Consider the following 19,695-nt stretch of genomic DNA (forward strand, 5'->3'; position numbering starts at 1 on the left):
ATCAGAGAGGAATCCAGCTACCGAAACTCTAAGCCAGGACAGAAGGCCAATTCTGGTTACAGATTGTGAGCTTTTGCTTGATCAGAAACTTGAAATAATGAAAAGGCTCTGGTCTTCCTCTAAAGACAGCTTCCCAGGATAGGCCTTCCTTGACATTAAAGAGACCAATTCTGGGGCGCCTGGGTGGCGCAGTCGGTTAAGCGTCCGACTTCAGCCAGGTCACGATCTCGCGGTCCGTGAGTTCGAGCCCCGCGTCAGGCCCTGGGCTGATGGCTCAGAGCCTGGAGCCTGTTTCCGATTCCGTGTCTCCCTCTCTCTCTGCCCCTCCCCCGTTCATGCTCTGTCTCTCTCTGTCCCAAAAATAAATAAACGTTGAAAAAAAAAAATTTAAAAAAAAAAAAAAAGAGACCAATTCTATTAACAGTTTGATGGCCTCTATCTGAAATCCTGTCCTCAACCACCCAGAGGTTCTCAGAGCCCAAGTTGGCCAGGAGCATTACATCCCCTCTGCAGACGTGAAGCACACCTGGAGAATTCAAGTCCTTTGCAGGCTGGGAAAAGCTGGTCTTCCAGTAGCATGGTCCCTTTTCCACTGGTCTTTCCTTGGAGCCCACCATTAACTTTCTCCTTTTCCCTCTAGGATCTTGGGCAGAGGTTCTGACAATAGGGCACTCAGTACAGTCTTGTCAGACTAAAGAAAAAGAAAGCTCTGCAGGCTGACATTGCAAAACTCTAAAGCAGCACAAATATGTCAAGCCCACAAAATGGCATATCAAGTACCTGCATATTTCAATAAGGGTTATTTTAAAGCATTCTGCACAAACAAATGGGTGACACTGGATGTGTTTATATGAGGAGAAGGAGAAATTTACTGTATTTAAATATGCAACTTTTGGCTTAACTAAGCACCGGAGCACATTCTCTCATGCTATATTTAGGCAGTGGGTTTCCATGTTTAAGGAATTATGAATTATTGAAAAGTACTTTGCAAAAATTTGGCAGCAATCCCTGAGCCACAGTCTGAATCAGATTTTGAAAGTTCTAATATTTCTTCAGTGTAAGTGAAAGAGTGCTCAAGAGATCAGGACACTAAATGAAGATTTTGTAATTAAATAATCAAGCCTCGTGAAATATGGAAGGAATATCAGATTAGAAGTGAAAAGACATGTATTCTTTTTCCAACTTTATCACATCGAAGACATAAAACCTTGGGTAGCAATTAATCCACTGAATCTCATTTTTCTCATTTATAAAGTGGAGAAAACAATGTCTACTCTTCCCAGACTGTTGGCCAGGATAATTATAAGAAATGAATGTGAGAGAGGGAGAGAGAAAAAGATAGAGAGAATACATAGAAGCTGTAATGCATCAAAAATGTAGAGGATGATAACAGGGGTGCTATGAAGAGAGTATCAAAGACATAGTTCCTTTAATTTAATATTTTTAACTTCAGAGACAGTAACCCCGTCACACTGCTCTTCAGCTGATTTCAGGTGTACCCTCTGGGCATGGCAGTGCCTAAAGCAAATTACTTCTCTTGTAAACTCTTTCTTGAGTTCCACAAAAGTCTGCTTTTCTGGTAATCTCTCTGTTCCTTTCTTGACCCGTGTAAATCCATCTTTAATTCCAGAGTTTGACTTGAAATGTTTTCTGCTGGACCTGAGAATTCTACCTTCACTTCCAACTTCCTGGTGCAGGGACTTTCTGTCACTCTAGGTATCTGGACAAGTTCTGGGAAGCAGGTAGTTCCTTCCCAACATAACAACTTTCTCCCAGTTCTACCACCAAGGAAGTCTGCGCTTGTCTCTTGGCCTCGGTGTTTCCCAAGTTAGAGGTCAGACCTACTCCACTCTTCCTCTCAGCTATCTGGGGAGTGAAGTGGGGTGTCACACGTAAGGTCCATGGGTGGCTGCCTGCAAGTCTCCTTCACCAGTTGAGAGACATGCTGTATAGCCTTAATTTTCTTTAGAGAGACCTTCTCCTCCAAAAAATCTTCCCTCATCATTTTGTAGTCCCAAACTAAGTCAAAGGGATTCAGCTGTTGAAGAACTGGGACTTGAAATCTCCATTGTTAAACACAGCATGTATGTATTTGTTTTCCATTCCCTTTTGTATCTGATTTTATGTCACTGCTGTCTCATTCCAATATCCTATCTCAGATGAAAAAGACCATCCAAGATTTATCTCTGCATTAGATATACCATCATGGCACTATGACATTTAGATTTATATTCTTGTTCCATATTCATGATTGTTTTCCATATGAGCACTCAAATAGTGCTATCAATGGTCATTGTCAACCTAATTTTAAAGACAAGAAACTGTGATTGGCTGAAGATCACACGTCTCACATCGATCACAGAGGTAACTGTGTCCTTGATTATGTCTCACTGTTCATGTCCTAAATATAAAAATATCTGATCAGTTTAAAAGACACTAGATAGGACCGAATTCCAAGACTATAATTTTGAAGAAAATGGTTGTTTTTTCATTAAATTCCCTTTTCCCTCTCTCCCCAACACTCCTCACATATGCATGCACTGATTTCATCAATTCCACTTTTAAAATCAGTCAAATCTGGTCCAGAAACAAAACAATGAATTGAACCTGAATCAAATCAAGCCTCTACATCTAACTTCCAAATTACAAGAAATACAGGGAACTGAAGACGTTACAGGAACTTACTGAGATGCAATCAACAAAACCAGTGTGGGATTCACAGGACAAAAGACCTGGTTTTTTCAACAAGGATAACAAAAAGCAAGGATAAAAACAGACAGATTGAGATGAACCTACAGAGTGAAAGAGATTTGAAGAAGTATGTCAAACGATTGCAAGATACGATTGCAAGATAAAGTCAAACGATTGCAAGACTTTATTTACAGCCTGATTCAAGCAAACAGACTGTAAAAAAAAAAGTGAGACAATTAGAAAAATTTGAACACTGCTTGATATTTGGTAACATTAAGAAAATATTAATATCTGAAGGGTGATCATTTTTCTTGTGATTCTATTTTTAAAAGCAGCCTTATCCTTTAAAGATTTCTACTGATATATTGATGGGTATAATTACACAATGTTTGCTATTTGCTTCCTAATTATACGGCAATAGGGTGGAAATGGTAGGGTTAGAGAAAAAATGGCCATGATCTGATCATTGTGGAAGCTGGATGCTTATACAAGAGTGTTTATTATACTATTGCTCATATTTTTAGACATTTGAAATTTTCCACGTCAAAATGTTTTTGAAAGCCAGTGTAATAATTTACTAACCAGCGGACTAAATAAGCATTCAGCATTTCAGCTGTCTGTGATGATGTAATGTAGACCTGGGTTGAACACGATATTTGATTTATTCTTTCCCTTATTTACCAAGAGCATAAAAACAGAAAGACCCACAGGTGTAATGCTAATGGAAGCCTTGCAGGATCTACACGCCACAGAAGGTATTTGCTTTGTGCTACACTACAAAGTGAGTGGAGAAGAGGCATACCACTGTCCTTTGATTTGAACAAGGGAGGTTACTTTCTTCTCTGTAAGAGGGACAAAGAAAAACGCAGCATAAAGATCCACCCTTGCTTTGAAGTATGATGGCTTTGCTCTTGCTCTTCTGATCCCTGTGAGGAAGGGCGAGGGATCCTCCACACTAAGGGAAGATAAACTATTCCTAGAATTTATTAGAATGCCGTCTAAACAATTGAAATAGGAAGGGATATGAAGGGAACCTCCACAGTTTCTGTACTACTTTGTGTCTTTTAAAAAGCCTGGTAGGTCATGAAGGGAAAGAAATGAAGAGTATCAACATTCCCTTCCTTCTCGTCCTCTCCAACCAGCTCTTAGCAGCTACCACTTGTCTAAGTCCAACCACACAACATTAAGCATTTGGGCTTTTTTTTTTTTTTTTTTTTTTAGTTACTCTGGGTCTGAGAATTACTGCATGCCTCTGGCTGAGGTAGAAGACTGAGATTTTAGAGGAGGGTTCCTCTGAAACTCTGTGCAATTTTGGGTTGGTATATGGTGTATTGTTGGTATACAATCTATTACTTCTTATGTTTGGGAATCTACTACTTTCACACACAGTAATCCAGTTTTTAAAAATTGTGGTGAAATATACATCATTTACCAGTTCAACCATTTTTGAGTATACAATTTAGTGGCATTAAATGCATTAACATTGTTGTGTAACCATCACCCAGTCATCTGTTTTTATCCTAGGCACTAATGGGACGTTTCTAAGAGGAAACTGTAACAAGGTAGGAATAAAAAGGAAGTTATAATATATTTGACACAATAAATCTTCCCCTTGTCAGTATATGTTTTTAAAAACATCTATCGCTAACATATTACCATCTATAAAATTTTATATGTCCACTAAAATTGTCCGGAAACAAATGGTCTGGAATTTACAAAAATTATGACAGACCTGGTACCTGAAGCTTGTTTGCAAGTGAATGTCTTTCTATAAGGCTACCTTTCAAACGTGGCCCATATGTGTTTTGTCTACTAATATAAAAGGATGAATCTATTTTTATACAATAATAAAAAATAGCTAAGAAGAAAAAAGTCTGATAGGATAAAACTTTAGTATTGGTATTGTTACATTTTTCTCCATTTTCCTTTTATGTTTTAATACTTTATTATAAAACAACATATAGGGCTTCCTGAATTTGGTTTTACATGTAGCTTGAGAAGTAGAACCAATAAATAGCACTGGTATAATTTTGCACTCTGGAAGCCAGGGACAGACTTTGACATGTATTGTGATTGACAACACCATGGAGAAGCTTCTTTCTCTCTCCTCTTACACTACCCATAGCACTGGATAGGCCCCAAAAAACACCAAAGATGTAATCAGATGAGTAAGTGTCATGTCTTAAAATACAAACACTTGTGGAGAGTTAAGATATTTACTGCCACTCAGCTCTGTATAAGGAGATGTATTCTTTCTATGGCCAAGCTCATTCATTCCAAACATGAGGACCATTGACTCTTTGGGGGCCACAAAAGTCAATTTTCAATAAATCTGTGTCTACACTAAACCTTGAATGTAGAGTGAATAAATAGTATGTCTCAAAAACATATGTGCTACCGTATTTCAAATATATATAGATAGATAACATTGAGATGGACAAAATGTGAATTTGTTTAAAACCCAATGGAATCCAAAATGTCTTTGGTCATCATATATTTTTTTCTCTTTTTTTTAATGTTTATTTATTTTTTTGAGAGAGAGGGACAGAGTGCAAGTGAGGGAGGAGCAGAGAGGGAGACACAGAATCCGAAGCAGGATCCAGGCCCCAATCTGTCAGCACAGAGCCCAACGTGGGGCTCAAACTCACAAACCACAAGATCATGACTTAAGCCAAAGTTGGACGCTCAACCAACTGAGCCACTAAGGCACCCCAGTCATCATATATTTTCTTAATTGATGAATTAATAAAAGTATAAAACCCTTCATGAAGGATGTCAAAATTTGGAAATTCCTTCTAATCATCTGGGAAGGTTGCACCTCACTCCTTTTACTGGTTGCATAATGTTCCACGATACGGATATACTGCATTTTAATCAGCCACTTCCATATTGGTAAGCCTTCTCTTTGGCCATTTGACCAAAGTTCCCTTGGCCAGTGCAAACAATGGTACAATAAACATCCCCCAGCACACGACCTTACAAATGGGCAATTTTTTTTTTCTTTGAGGTAGATTCTCAGGAGTGGAATTTCTGAGTTAAAGGGGAAGTGCATTTTAGGTTTTAATAGATGTTGCTCTGTTGCCTTTTAGAAAGATAGTGAAGGGGCGCCTGGGTGGCTCAGTCGGTTGAGCGTCCGACTTCGGCTCAGGTCATGATCTTGCGGTCCGTGAGTTCGAGCCCCATGTCGGGCTCTGTGCTGGGCTCTGTGCTGACAGCTCGGAGCCTGGAGCCTGCTTCGAGTCTGTGTCTCCCTGTCTCTGACCCTCCCCCGTTCATGCTCTGTCTCTCTCTGTCTCAAAAATAAATAAAAACATTAAAAAAAATTAAAAAAAAAAAGAAAGATAGTGAAGCTCGAAAGTCCCACACACAGTGTATAAGAGAACACTTTCCCCCACATCCCTACCAGCAGTGGGTTTTATGTTGCCAATCCAATAGATATAAAGTCATATTTCATCTTTATTTTCATTTGAATTTCTTTTACTGAACATGAATTCGAGCATCTTTTCATTATGTTTGTTGACCACTGGGCTTTTGTTTTCTTGTGATTTTTTTTTTTTAATTCTAATCTTCTCTGCATTTTTCTATTGAACTGTTTGTCTTTTTCTTGTCACTCTATAAGAAGTCTCCACGTTACAGAATTGTCCCATGTCTGACGTTGCTCACTCCTACCTCTCAACTCACTCTCTGTCATGTTAATCTTTTCTTTTCTCCACAGTAATTACCACTGTTTGAAATTATTTTGTTAGCTGTTTGTTTCTTGTCTGTCTCTCTCAACATAAATCTCATGAAAAAAGAAAATGTCTCCTTTGCTCTTCTGTATCCTTTCTCGATGACAGAGCATAACACAGGATAGGCCCTCAACAATATTTGTTGGCAAAACAAATAAATGAATGGTGGCCAAAGAGTTATTCATAGATTCATACAACATAATGCTTGATCAAGGTACTATGGAATTGAGAGAAGAGTAAAATGAATTGTGAATTAGAAGATAGGTGGTGATTAGGTGGTAGAAATCTTACATGTTAAGTGAAGGAATTTTCACATTTTTTTACAGGAAATGTGGAGTCATCAAAAGCTTTTCAGCACGGGGGTGACACAATGAAATTTATGATATAGGAAGAACACTCTGGTGGCAATGCCATGAATTAATTATAAGGGGAAGAGAAGTTTTATTAGTAATGGTCCTTCTCACAGCTCTAAAATAACTTGTGCCAAACCAGTCCAAGTGTATTTTATGGACAGCATCTTTAATAGAACTAGCAGAGTCAGCACACATTTCCCAAATCAGATGACAGAACAGACACTCTAAATTTTATCCATTATCTTTTGCTGCCCCAATTCTTTATGCTAAAGGATAAAAATCATATGAGTTGCATTAATTTCCTCAATAAAGTGGATGCTTAAATTGATTGAGAGTTATGTTCATTTTCTGCCAAATTATATCAGCCTCCTCTCATAATCCAAAATTTCTGAAAATGTTTCTGAGGAATTTTGTGTGCCAAGTACTGTGCTTGACCTATACTTAAAGTGCGTTTAAGACTAATTAGTTAGATTGCTATTAGGAAATACCATCACCTGGTCTTAGCCTGTCACCTTCCCTAGCAAGGGTCAATGTATATGCATGGTAAAGTTTTACCTGTATTAAGCCAAGACAAGGGGAGATATTTGTCTTCTTCTTTTGTTAGTTTAATAAATCTCAGAGAATACTCTTTGGCGTGAATTTTCCAATCTGAACTGGATATTGATCAACTAAAGTGGTTATTTGGCACATCTCCCTTTGGACAGGTGGTAGTTTTATCTTCAAGCATCATTTGATTCTCCTTGCATGATTAAAGAATGGCTCCTCTGATGAGGTGAACTATACTTTATTGACAGACTATAATATAGTTAAAAGGACATGGCTTTGGCGTCAGATATAACTAAATTCAAATCTCCACTGTGCTACTTACTAGTTGAGTAATATTCATCCAGTAAATGTTTGGGAACTATTTTATACCAATTATTGGTCTAGACTCTAGAGTTTGAAAAACTCTGACTGTAAGGAGCCAGCAGTTTAGCAGGAGGGATAGACAAGGAAATCAACGTTGTATAATAGAGGAAGGAACTAGGAACAAAAAGATAATCAGAGAGGGCAGGTGAAAGAAAAGACACCCAGACCAAGGCAACATAAGGAACAAAAGTATAAATGCATGCCTAGGAATGATATGCTTGGTGACCCAAAACACTGAACTATGGCATATTTATATATAAAACTCTGTGAGAACAAACAACTTGTTTGTTTTCACCACTGTAATTCCTGGCACCCAGGGCAGAGCCTGATACATACTTGCAGCACAATAAATATTCAGTGAAAAAATAAGTCCCCGTGGGGCACCTGTGTGGCTCAGTCGGTTGAGCATCTGACTTTGGCTCAGATCATGATCTCATGGCTCCTGCGTTTGAGCCCCGTGTCAAGCTCTGTGCTGACAGCTCTGAGCCTGGAGCCAGCTTCAGATTCTGTGTCTCCCTCTCTCTCTCTGCCCCTGTCCTGCTCATGCTCTGTCTCTCTCTCAAAATACATAAACATTAAATTAAAAAAAATTTTTAACATATATATAATTTTTAAATATATATTTATATATATAAATTTTAAATATAATATATATATGGTATATGCATATACCATATATATGGTAAAAGATGTGTTGGAAAGTGGTGAGAGATAAAGGTAGAGAAACAGGCACCAGGCAGATTATGGTTGGGGTTGTATTCCAAGATGAGAAATGTTAATTTTTATTCTATACCCAAGTATTTTCCAAACTTGGTTAAGAATTAGAGTCATCTGGGCTAACAGACACATGAAAAAAAAAATGCTCAACATCACTCATCATCAGAGAAATACAAATTAAAACCACATGAGATACCACCTTACACCTATCAGAATGGTTGATATTAACAACTCAGGCAACAACAGATGTTGGCGAGGATGCGGAGAAAGAGGATCTCTTTTGCACTGCTGTTGGGAATACAAACTGGTGCAGCCACTCTGGAAAACAGCATGGAGGTTCCTCAAAAAATTAAAAATAGAATTACCCTATGACCCAGCAACTGCACTATTGGTATTTATCCAAGGGATACAGGTATGCTGTTTCAAAGGGGCACATGTACCCCAATGTTTATAGCAGCACTATCAACAATAGCCAAAGTATGGAAAGAGCCCAAATGTCCATCGATGGATGAATGGATAAAGAAGATGTGGTATATATATGCAATGGAGTATTACTCGGGAATCAAAAAGAATGAAATCTTGCCATTTGCCTCTACGTGGATGGAACTAGAGGGTATTATGCTAAGCGAAATTAGTCAGAGAAAGACAAATATCATATGACTTCACTCATATGAGGACTTTAAGACACAGAACAGATGAACACAAGAGAAGGGAAGCAAAAATAATATAAAAACAGGGAGGGGGACAAAACATAAGAGAGACTCTTAAATATGGAGACCAAACTGAGGGTTGCTGGAGGGGCTGTGGGAGGGGGGGATGGGCTAAATGGGTAAAGGGCAATAAGGAAGATATTTGTTGGGATGAGCACTGGGTGTTATACACAGGAGATGAATCACTAGAATATACTCCTGAAATAATTATTGTACTATATGCTAACTAACTTGGATGTAAATTAAAAAAAAAAAAGCATTAATCATCTGAATTCTGGATCCCTGGTAAAAATACAGATTCCAGTCCTCTTCTCATAACCAAACCTAAATCTCTAGAAAAGAGGTCAGGAAATCTGTATTGTAGTTAGTACTGATGTGATTCTACTGATTATGTGTTTGAGGACACTGAGTAAGGCAAAAGAGTATGAGGGTCTGATCCAAGACTACAGGATTAATAGAGGAAATGAGTAAACAAATATATCATATGCTGATTAGGTTGACTTGTCAAAACCCAGTGATCTTTCGAGAACAGTAATGAGAGAGGCATCTAAGTTTCCAATTTGGGTCCCTGGATTAAGTTGTTGTCAAGAAATAGAGTAAAGAATGCCAGAAGAAAAACTGGTTTGGAAGAAAAGATAATAATTTTAGACAAGTTAAATTTGAAGTGCTTGTTGTAAAGCTGGGGGTAAGGTCCATAAGGTATGAGATAAATGGAACTGGATCTTAAGAGAAAAATCTGAGCTTAAGTTATACAATGGGAGAGATCAGTTTTTAAAAGATGTAATGTCATCATCTGTTCAGATTGTCCCAATAATTCATGCTATGAAATCTTGCCATATGGCATGGCTCCAATGGTGTCCTGGCAAATGTATCAACTGGCTTTCAAGGGTGGGGGGTGGGGAAGCCCTAATTTGTAGCATTTGTCAATTTTTCATGTTGTGAATACCCCCACCATGGAAGTTTTCAAGCTAGCAAACACATCACTGAATATGAGATTGGGAAGGGATGTGCACAATTGGTTCTCATCAGTCAGTAGAAATGGATTTCAGCACACAATTGCATAGTCCCCTTTGCCCCCTCCCCCAGAAATGCACCCTAATGAGTCCTTACTCTAGTAAAAAAAAAAAAATTCCATCCTAGCAATAAACAGAATACAGTAAGAAGTCAAGCTCAGTACATTCAAGTAAAGTGATTTCTTCCCAAACATCCCATCTGTTCTTCACAACCCTTCCTAGGTTGCCACACTCTGCTCAGTGCCAGCTGGCACTCCCAAACAGCTGGGTAAAATCATTACTCATTGTCCAGATGTGTCATAATTCAGTCAGATCTGGCTCCTCTCTAACTCTATGGCACCTCCAACCTTCATCAGAGGAATTAGCTTAAGTGACCATTCTAGCTCCACTGATTTAGGGCTCAAGTTCCAGGACTGTTGGATTCCAACGGCTAGCTACTGGTTAGGCTTACAACTCCTAGGTTCCCCTCACCTGCCTCACTCACTTTCCCATCACCATTTGGCTGAGAAAGTTCCACCTCATTCATTTCCCTCCTACCAAGCCCTTTGGTAAAGAAGCCTTTGTAATCACTTCCTGAAGGTGGAGGGGGGTAGATTGAGATGAGACAAAAGTTCAATAACTGGCTCTGCTTGTAATTAGTTCATGCTTTATAAAGAGGCTGCAATTCTCTCTGATGTTATCTAGCAGGCAGGCAGAATATGTCTGATGTCGACCAAAATCTCATATCACAGTATCCCCACACTGCTTGTCTTTAGGACACAGCGAACAGATTATCTTTGCTTGGGTGCTTGTTGTGTGATATACTGTAATTTTCTTTCAGCATTTTAGAGATAGAATTCCTTTTTTTTAAATCTCAGGTGTATCATTTCTTTTAAGACATCAGCTGACAGACTATTGATTCTTTTAAAGCGTCATTTCTTTTGGTAGCTACTTTTAAGGCTTTCTCTTTGTGATTATTTCAGCAGCCTTATTGTGATGCGTCTCTGTGTGGTTTTCTTGGTATTTATCATATGGTGGTTCAAAGTACTTCTTGAATCTATGGCTTGACTTTTTGCATCAGTTTTGGGAAATTCTAAGCCATTATCTTTTCAAGTATTGCTTCTTTTTATCCCTTTCTTTTTCTCCTCCTGCACGTGACTCCAGTTATACTTGTGTCAGACTGTTTTACTGTCCCACATATTACTTATGCACTTTTTGTAATTTTCATGGCATTTTTCTCTATGTTTTAGTCTGGATACTTTCCTTCTGACCTTTCTTCCAGTTAATTAACTCACTCTTCAGCCCTCTCTAATCTGATATTAAACTCGTCTATTAAGTCCTTGGCTTCTATTATTGTATTTTGCAATTTTGTAACATCAGTTTATTTTATTTTTTATTAATTCCTATTATCTGCTGAAATTCTCCACTTTGACATCTATATTCATGAACATCCATATCAGATAATTCTAATAATTATAAGTCTGTTCATATTGTATGCTTTGATTTTAGTCATATCTTGGTTTCCTAAGTAATTTTTTATTGAATGCACATTATTGGTCACATTTTATTGAATGGCATTATGTCTTAAAAAAAACTGTTATCTTCTTCCCAAGAGGATTTATGTTCACTTTGGGCAAAAAGTTAGAGTAGCACCAGCCCATCTTGATCTGATCAGGAATTAAACATACTCAAAGCTGGATTTCAGACGTTGAAAAGTCTTACCTAATTTGGGTTCTCTATTACTCCTAAGATGTAGCCATTTGGGAGCTTTGACTAAAAGCTTAATATGTTTACAAGAGCTTGGAACCCTATATATTGTCTTCCTAGCACTATGAGACTGCAAAAAGTAACTGCTTGGCTTCATAGCCTCTCAGCCTTCGACCTCTCATGAAAAGACAAATACTTTGGTGTGAAAAAGCAATATGGAATATCAGATTCACTATTCTGTGTTTCTCTTCACTCTGGGGTCTTGAGCCATCAAATCCTTATATTGAAACTCCAATATATGTATGTCTCTCTGCCCTATGAAACTGAGGAAAGTTCTAATCAACTTCCTTGCCTTTGGGTACAACTTCCTGAGCTTCATAGCTTTTTCTGCCATGCAGTTTATGAATCAACAAATAAGAGGAATAATGGCACGAAATTTTGGACTTGCCTCAGTATATTCTCTTCTCTCTGAGAAATCAGCCACTCAAGTCCTTGATTTATTAATAGCTCTTCGGTGCCTTCAAACTGATTTTCTGCTCTGCTTTATCCAGGTTTTTTTTTTTATGTTTATTTATTTAATTTGAGAGGGAGAGAACACAAGCAGGGGAGGGGAAGAAAGAGGGGGAGAGAGAGAATCCCATGCAGGCTCTGTGCTGTCAGCTCAGAGCCCAATGTGGGGCTTGAACTCACAAATTGTGAGATTGTGACCTGAGCTAAAATCAAGAGTCTGACACTTAACCGACTGAGCCACCTAGGTGCCCCTTGTCCAGGTTTTCTAGTTGTTCTCTGAAGAAGGTTGTTTGGCTATAAGGTAGTTCATCATAAGCAGAAATCCAAGATAGTGAAAAGTAGCGTGAAAACTTGCTCTTTCACATGAAAGGACTTGCTCTTTCACATGAAATGAGGTATGAGAGTTGAATTAACGATTTGGCCTGAGCTACAAGAAGGACTGTGTTACAGGTTATGGGTTTGGAAAGAGCACATGAGAAGAAGGGTTGGCAGGGGACTATCAGGAGTAAATTTTGAGATGGTAGCTAAAAAAAATTAAGAGTGGATATCCAAGAAGGATTTTGGAGTATGAGTCTGGAGTTCAGAGAAGAGGTACTACAGCCTGGAGATATAGATTTGGAAATCATGAGCATATGGATGGCATTTAAAACCAAGAAAGTAGGTGAGGTCACCAAATGTATGAGTGTTGATAGAAAAGAAAAAAGATCTAAAGAGTAAGTCTGGGGAATACTAACATTTATGTAGGTGTCAGGGAGATGAGAAGAAACCAGCAAAGGAAAATAAGAACTTAAAACAAGAGAGATTAAAGAAAACCCAGGTGAGCAAGATGTCCTGGAATCCAAATAGAGAAGCTATTCCAAGGAAAGGATAATAAATAGTATGTCAAATACTACTGAAAAACCAAATCAGATGACTGAAAAGTAACCTTTGGATCAACAACATGAAGTCATTGCTGACATTATGGGAGTCATTGGAAAGGTGGGAGTAAAAGTCTAATTACAATAAAATCAAGATAAAAACGGTGACAACGGGATATTAATTCTTGCTTTCTATTTTATTGGACTTTCCAAAATAATCTCATCTAAAATTCATCTTATTTCTTAGAACAGATTACATGATTCGTGTATTCGCAAGGCACTGATTCTTTAAGCATACCTCCTTCAATGTCATCTTCAATACCTGTTCATGGCTGAAGACATGTTTTGCCCTAAAATAGTTAACAATCACATGTATGATGTAAAGATTTTCTATGGTTTCCAAATTCCCCAAGCTATTATCTGGGCCCTTGGGCAATACTGAACAGTAATGAAAAGAAAGTTACTTCTAGAACATGTACTACAACAAATACTTGTCCCATGAGGCTCTTCAACAGTTGCCTCTGCTTTCTCAATTCTAGATTTGCCCACACACAAATAACTCTTTTGAACTTTGGGGAAAAGATGGAATGTCCTTGAACCTAACAATTCTGACACATGCATCATGCTCTTCCCTTCTTCCTCTAGATAATATTTATTTTCTCAAATAAACAAAAATGAGGAGTGGTAAACTCACTGATTTCTTTTCACGTTCACCCTTCAAATATCCACCACTAAGATAAGACCCTAGAAGACCATGAAAATTTATCCTCCTTCTAAACGTCTGACTCAATATTTTATATATTCAGGGTTCAAGGTTATTCTGGAGATCAGAATGAGAAACTGCCTTCATTCCATCTCTAACAACAAAGATGCCATTTTATGTGATTACTCCCTATCATACTTTCCATTAATTGTCTCCACAATATATGATGTGGTATATTGCTCAGGATATGCTAACCACTGGAACAAACATACCCCAAGTCACTGAATGTTATCAAGTATTTTCTTGCTTAAATAAATTCCAAGGTGGACACTCCTGGTCAGGTGGTTCTCCTGGGCAGCTTTTCTCCAAGCAGCATCTCAGAAACCCAGGCTGCTTCCATCTTGTGGCTTTAAGGTACCCTCGACATCTTTAGTCAACAGATAAAGGGAAAAGAGAAAGGTTTGCACATAGAGTTTTGTGGCCAGTCCTGGAAATAACATGCATCACTTCCACAACATACCATTGCCCAAATGCTGGTCACGTGAGTTTACACTAAGTTCAAGGGAAATGGAGAAACACATTTTTTCTTGTGTACTCAAGAAAAGGAAATATGACTGCTGAGCATTTAGTCAGTCTCTACTATAGACTTCCTTCTGGCCATTAAATTCTTATCATACTCTTCCTTTTATCTGCAAAGTACACTCACCCCCTCGCTAATAGGAACAACCCAAAGTCACACTCCATCATTACGTCTAGTTTAGAGTTCAGGATCTCCAGACGATACACAGTCCTTCCAGCAGGACTAGTTATGGCTCCCCATGCTCTGGTAACCTGTGAATTAAAAGATAAGCTTTCTGTCCACCACCACCACACACACATACACACACACACAGCCAATATGCAATGTTGGAACTGAGGCACTGTAACAGGAATAAACACCCCCATTTACAAAAGGAACAAATGGAAAAGCCTAGAAGTCAAGTCCTTTGGGTAGAAAATGTGAAGGACCTGAAATGGTGGTAGGAAAAGATGTTTGGTAAGGTTTTTCTCATGTTTTCTAAGTGGAATATCCCTTCCCTGTCCATCCTCTGTGGCTCTGGCCCCATCCTTTGTGAGCTTCACCTTGTCCATTATTCTCTTCGGCCACATGTGAAGGGGGAGAGAGGGCATGCCACTTGGGAGCACTGGAAGTCAGCCTAAAGTTTATGGAAATGTGGAGCTCCAATGGTTGTTTGAAGTCTGAAATGGCCAAAACTGATGCTTTTGTTTGTTTAGTTTGTGGCTTACTTGGAAATATAAATTTCTCAAAAGCTTAATAGTCTTCTGATCAATTTGCTTCCCAGCAGTTGTATGTGCCAGAAACCACCTTCAAAGATTTCCCCTAGACATAATTCTCAAATACATTTTATCTCTCTGCTTTTTGCCACCATTCTGATCTCTCTCAATTTAATAGGCTATCTTGAGACTGTAACTTTTGAATGGAGAATATCCATCCTTAAACTGATCTTTTTTGTGAATCACTTGATTCACCTGAAAATATTTACTGAGCTGCAAGTGTTCAAAATTTGTTTTTTTCTTTTAAATTCCATTTCCCACAGTTCAGATTCTACAAACAGCTGACTTTTCAACTTTGCAGAACTGCATTTCCAGACTCTCTCTATTCCCTTTCATTTATGCTTACAAACTTAGACATTTCTTTTTCAAGCTTTTTCTTGGCCAAACACAGCCAATAAAAACCCCACACCACTAGAGTTATGTTTCTCATTCCTTCTCCTGGAGTTCAATTCCAATAGGCACATGTTCTACCTTCCAAGCATTCATAGGGAAAAGTTTTACAAAATGTCTTACCACTGCATAATAAGATTACCATTTTTCCAGCTGCCAATTTCAGTTTCCTTACTGACCATGGCCGATTGCTAAGCCAATAACATATATTTCAAATTTTTGTTATGAAAGAACACCACTTCAACATATAAACATTTGTATTTGAATAGGTTAACTGCTATAGCAAATGCCCCAAAATCTTACTGGCTTAATGTAATAAAAATATTTTTAAGTCCACTGTGAGTACTCTTGGTTGGGTGGTTCTCTTGAGTGGTTATCCTGCAAACTGATTTAGTAATCAAGTGCTTCTATCTCATGGCTTTGCCATTTTACAAGTTCAAGGTAATCCTGGAATAATCTGGCCAGTAGATTGGGGAGGTAAGAGTAATGTAACTAGAGGATTTATGACCATGCCTAAAAATTATATACATAACACATTTATTTTTCCAGAACTCTGTCACGTAGCCCCAACACAGCATCCAAGATTTCTGGAAAATAACGTCTTACCCTGTGCCCAGGAAGAGGTAACAGGATTGGTGAGCATGTAGCCAGCTTTGAAGCATATGTAGCTAAAACCACAGATTAGTTCAATATTGGCAGGCAAGGATTATCCAATTCTAAAATATATGGCAGAGACATACAGAAAACTCAGCCCAAACCCTGAAAATATATTTAATTAATATATTAGCTAAATGCATTGAGAATAGAGGCACATGGGTGGCTCAGTAGGGTAAGCATCTGACTCTTGATTTCGTCTCAGGTCATGATCTTACAGTTGTGAGATGGAGCGTGGCACAGAACCTACTTAAGATTCTGTTTCTCTCTCTCCTTCTGCCCTTTCCCCACTCGCTCACATGTGCTCTCTCTCTCCCAAAAAAAGAAAGGAAGAAAGAAAGAAAGGAAGAAAAAAAGAAAGAGAAAAGAAAAGACAAGAAAAAGAAAAGGAAAGGAAAGGAAAGGAAAGGAAAGAGAAAAGAAAAGAAAAGAAAAGAAAAGAAAAGAAAAGAAAAAGAAAAGAAATGCATTGAGAATGTACTATTTTCCAGGAATTCTTCCAATTCTTTTATACTTAATCACTGGTTCTTAAAATAATCCTGTCAGATGGTTGTATTATTATACACATTGCATAGATGAAGAAACTGAGGCACAAATGGATTAGGCCTCACAGCTAATAAGTGACAGGAGCAGAATTTGACTCAAGCAGCCTGGTTCTAGAGCACAGAATCATCCATTATAATATTCAGCCCTTTCTGATTTATTCATGAACTTCTCAGTTAGTAAGTTTAATACACTATTGACTAATGGCATATTGTCTCTTCTCCTCTCTGACCTAGAGAGCTATTTTCAGCCTTGTCTGTCCATTTGTTTGCACTGATTCTCTAGGACCTAGTCTTTTTTTTTTTAAGGTCTATTTATTTATTTTTTTAAGTGCAAGGGGTGGGGAGGAAGAGAGAGAGTGGAAGAGGTGTAGAGAGAGAGGGAGATAGAGAATCTGAAGCAGGCTCTGCGCTGTCAGCTCAGAGCCTGATGTGGGGCTCAAACTCATGAACTGTGAGATCATCACCTGAGCTGAAGTTGGACGCTTAACGAACTGAGCCACCCAGGTGCCTGTAGGACCTAGTCTTAATGCATTTCTGTATTGTCCTACAACTGTGTTAGTGGAAATTTTGGGAATAGAGGTTATCATCAAGTCTATAGAGTGAAAAAGGAAGAGGATAAAGGGAAAATACAAGCAGCACGTTCATTTACAGGGTAGTAAGGAGAAAAATCCAGCCCACACCTAACATTCATCAGGCCTAGGACAAGAATACAAACAAAGGCCCACATTCCATGTTTAATACTTAAAAGTTATGAATTAAGCCAACACAATGGTAAATGAAACACACTTCATCCTTCTACCTTGAAAAATATATTATCATAACATTCTGGAATGCTAAATTGAATTTAGAATTCTTGGACTCAGAATTCCATGCTAGAATACGGTGCTTTGGAAAGGAGCTGGAGCCTGTGCCCCACCTTCTTTCTTTTCTCACCCTTGGATCTATCCTATACTACAAGAAACTGCTTGAGCACACAGTTGGGTCCCCTAGCATGCACATTTGAGCTTTGTCCATATCACCGTAGCAAATACTCACCCCTGTGTCCATCAAAAGGATGATTCAGGAATAGAAGTCTGGATGGGAAGTCAGCCTGTGATAGTTAAATAGAAAACTCCTGTGTCCTGAGTATCCAGACTAGGTAGAGGTGGTAGAGGTGGAACATAGATTCCAAGTGAGCACATCCCCTTGGCCTGAGTGAACCTTCACACTATGGTGAAGGGTATACCATAGAAGGGCCAGAGCAAGACTCTGAAGAGTAGGACTGAAATCCCTGATTTTCCCTCTGACCACAAAAAAGTAATAGGGATTTGATTTATTTTCCTGCTTCTGGCAGAGGCTTGAATTACAAATAATGTTAAAGAAGTTCTTTAGGCATAGGAAAATGATACCAGATGATAACTTAGAACTACACTAAGGAGTGTAGCACCTGGGTGGCTCAATCAGTTAAGCATCCAACTCTTGATTTTGGCTCAGCTCATGATCTGATGGTTTGTGAGTTCAAGCCTCACATCAGGCTCTATGCTGATGGTGCAGAGCCTGCTTGGGATTCTCTCTCTCTCCTTCTCTGTCCCTCCCTTGCCTGTGTGCGCGCTCTCTCTCTCTCTCTCTCTCTCTCTCAAAATAAATAAAATAAACATTAAAAAAAGAACTACACAAAGAAATGAATAATACCAGAAATAATAAATATGTGGGAAAATATAAAATATATTTTTCTCATATTTAGTTCCTTAAAATAGAATTGACTATTTAAAGATATACAATGAAAACATTAATCTACAAAAAGCTAGAGTGGTTATTTTAATATCAGACAAAGATTTCAAAACAAAAAAATATTTTCAGGAATAAAGAGAAATATTTCATAATACTAAAGGCACTAATTTACCCAGAGGACATAATAATCCTAAACTTAATGCACATACTAACAGAGCTTCAAAATACATAAAACAAAGTTGGCAGGACTGAAAAAGAAAAACAAACAAATTCACAATAATAGAATTGAAAAGGGAAATAAACAAAATCAGTATCACAGTAGCAGTTCACAATGCTCTTCTATCAATACTGATAAACAAGTGGATGAAAAATTTAAAGGGACTAAAATTACACAAAGTATGTTCTCTGATTATAACAGAATTAAACTAAAAATGACTAGCAAACAGCATTTAGAAAGAATTTTAGCATTAAATGTTTATATTAGAAAAGAATGTGTGTCAAACAGTCTAAGATTCCATTTTTTAAAAACTAGAAAAAGACAGTTCAGTGAAACAGAATAGATGCCATAAATAAACCCACAAATTTTTGGTCAATTGATTTTTGACAAAGGGCCAAAGTAGTTCAATTTGGAAAGGATAGAATTTTCACCAGATGGAGCTAGAACAATTGGATATATGTGCATCTATATCTATATGTATATCTATATCTATATCTGTATCTATGTCTATATATTTCTATATCTATATCTATGTCTATCTATATCTTTCTATCTACCTATATCTATATCTATATCTGTATCTATATCTATACCTATATCTATATATCTCATGATCCTCAACTCCCATTGAAATAAACCATACACCTAAATGTTAGATCTAAGACTACAAAACTTCTAGAAGAAAATGTAAGAGAAAATCTTGTATCTAGAATATTTACAAACTCTTACAAATCAATAAAATAAAGAAAACAACCACTTTTTTAAACGGGCAAAAGATTTGAACAGAAACACTGTCAAAGAAGAATGACATGTGTACATAAGAGGGTGCTCAACTTCATTAATCATCAGGGAAATGCTAAGTAAAACCACAAAGAGTTGCCACAACACATTCACTAGATCAAAAAGGCTGAGTACTGGCAAGAAATGTGGGGAGATGGGAGCTCTCATAGATTGCTCACAAACGCAA

The 19,695-nt window shown here is 37.9% G+C and overlaps 1 long non-coding RNA gene across 5 annotated transcripts in view; it reads right to left on the reverse strand.

Moving 5' to 3' along the window:
- Positions 1–19,695, reverse strand: part of LOC125163315 (uncharacterized) — a 215,990-nt gene that overhangs the window by 171,208 nt on the left and 25,087 nt on the right. The window lies entirely within an intron of this gene.

The sequence above is a fragment of the Prionailurus viverrinus genome, chromosome B1, assembly GCF_022837055.1.
Source record: "Prionailurus viverrinus isolate Anna chromosome B1, UM_Priviv_1.0, whole genome shotgun sequence".
NCBI classification, from domain to species: domain Eukaryota; kingdom Metazoa; phylum Chordata; class Mammalia; order Carnivora; family Felidae; genus Prionailurus; species Prionailurus viverrinus.